Below are 2,188 nucleotides of genomic sequence, written 5' to 3' on the forward strand. Positions count from 1 at the left end.
TGGGTCCGTTAAAATGGCCAAATCTGCTCTAAACAGAAGAAGAAAAAGAATCAATCTTCTAAAAAAGTTTCACTAATGTTCTTTCGGAACAACGGTTCTGTGGTTCTAGGTAGAACACACTGGGTGGAATGGTTCTACGCACGAAATAGGAGGGGTATACAGTAGAACCTTTAGTCACAAAGAAGGATCCTCTGAAAACAGTTATATACAGAACCCTAAGGTTTCACATTTAGAACCCTTTCATCTCTAAGGTGATGTTTGGAACCCTGTCTGGTTATGTCCGACCTGAAAATGATATTTTAATCGTGAGTTATTAAAGGAGGAATAATATCAGAAAATAGATTTTCTCATTTTTCACAGCATCGGACTCACAACACAGATGCAGCTGCTTTAAGACTGTACATGTGCTGCAGATCCACAATCAGTCACCTTCATATAGACACTGTCACCAACTCACAACACATCATATACCACACTAATGTATTTGATGAGTTGAAAATGATTAATTGAATTATGACATTACTGAATTCTTCCTTCATAACATTATCATAGAAATTGGAAACATTCAAATAAAAGATTGAGACGCACCTGCGCGCATCCCTTCTGATACATGGCAGCTTAACGCAATACTATGTTCTTTGTTGACAAAGAAATAAACGTTGTTTATGGGATGATAAATAACTCTAGTAAAGATTCGTTTGGGCAGGTGTCTAGATAGATATAAATCGAGCTCAGTACTCAGACCGGATTCGCTATGAAAGCCTCGCTGTCAACGTGACTCACAGGAGTTCACCGATGCACCTGTCCCATCCGGTGCTAACTGACAGGATTGATGGCATACTAGGTATGTCTGTGTTCATTTGCAATGAACGCTTTTGAACAAAATGTAGCCATATGGCTATGTTGATTTGTGCTTTATTGATTTAATACACAATGTATGAATTGCTTGTAATATTTTTAAATGCGTGTGCGTGTTGTTAGGCCACTCACCTTATGTTGATTCGTAATAGTCACGTGTGGCGTTGGATACAGTAGTGAAATTGTAAGTTTCGTCAACAGTCCAATGACCATTTAACGAAACTAATGTGGTTTTCTTGCTGTCTGTCTAACCGACTGAGAGAGCTCACGGTTTGGAGCGATGCGCACTTGTTGACAGACCCGCCACACACATGTTCACGAAATACATAACAAACAGTCCCTAAGTTTGGATCGGTAATTGTTCAAAATTATTTTCCATTGTACGCCTAAAACAATCAAATAAGATTACCGAATGAACAGAAGTTCAGGTCTCAGTCAACAACCGCATTTGCCAATGAGAGCCTACCAAATCAACGTTAGCACAACACTCAAGTGTCAGTCGGTACCGGTTCCGGTTGATTGTTATTGGGTTCTCGTGAAATGAGACAAGCAGAACTTCTCGGACAGCATCTCGCGCTGTTGAAGTTCTCCAGTTTGGATAGGACTTGAAGTGTGGCCGGCTAGCTCCCTCGTCTTATATTGTCTCTCCTAATAAATGAAGAGGTATTCAGTCACTCACTGTGTCAAGACATTTTAATTCATTAATTCAACTCTCCTCCCAGCTTATCCTCCCACCCTCTCTCTCTCTCCCTCTCTCTCTCTCTCTATCCCCTCTCTCTCTCTCTCTCTCCCTCTCTCCTCCCTCCCTTCGACTGTATCTGTATAGAACCCCTTGTTGGTAAGTCCTAGACTGTTCAGCCTTTGTCAACTTTCTCATGTAAATTTTGATGGTTAGAAGATACAAGCCTGGAAGTTATTTCACTGCAGAGAGAGGTATTTACAAATCAGTACACAGGCACTGTATTGTTAACCTTGGCTCCCTGCAATTTTGCGTCGGCAAAATTGGCCGAAGTGACTGGATAATGTCGGCTCGCCTGTGTGAACCCGTTCCATATACGCCCGCGAGGAGGGAAACGGGGTGCACGTGCTCACGCTGTGCCACACATCAGAGGCCGATGCTGAATAGTAAATTAACCATTTGATAAGTAGCCTACCATTACATTGGTAAACGGTAATATATATGGCATATATTCCATCAGTGAATAGTCATCCATGATTTTGCAATTTTGATTCCTATAACTTCTCCTATTTTATGTCTCCTGTAAAAGTAAAAGGGCAAACTTTCGTCAAAGACACCACATGAAGCTTGTTTTGGCAGAGGCTGAATTTA

General features: G+C 41.1%; 1 protein-coding gene across 1 annotated transcript in view; it reads right to left on the reverse strand.

Moving 5' to 3' along the window:
- kcnj10a (potassium inwardly rectifying channel subfamily J member 10a) overlaps positions 1-1,393 on the reverse strand; it is a 13,133-nt gene extending 11,740 nt beyond the window's left edge. The window contains 1 exon segment of the mRNA XM_067261216.1: positions 991-1,393. The gene's annotated coding sequence lies outside the window, so the exon portion shown is untranslated.
- Positions 1,394-2,188: the final 795 nt, after the last annotated feature.

Source organism: Osmerus mordax, chromosome 23 (assembly GCF_038355195.1).
Source record: "Osmerus mordax isolate fOsmMor3 chromosome 23, fOsmMor3.pri, whole genome shotgun sequence".
Classification (NCBI taxonomy): Eukaryota; Metazoa; Chordata; class Actinopteri; order Osmeriformes; family Osmeridae; genus Osmerus; species Osmerus mordax.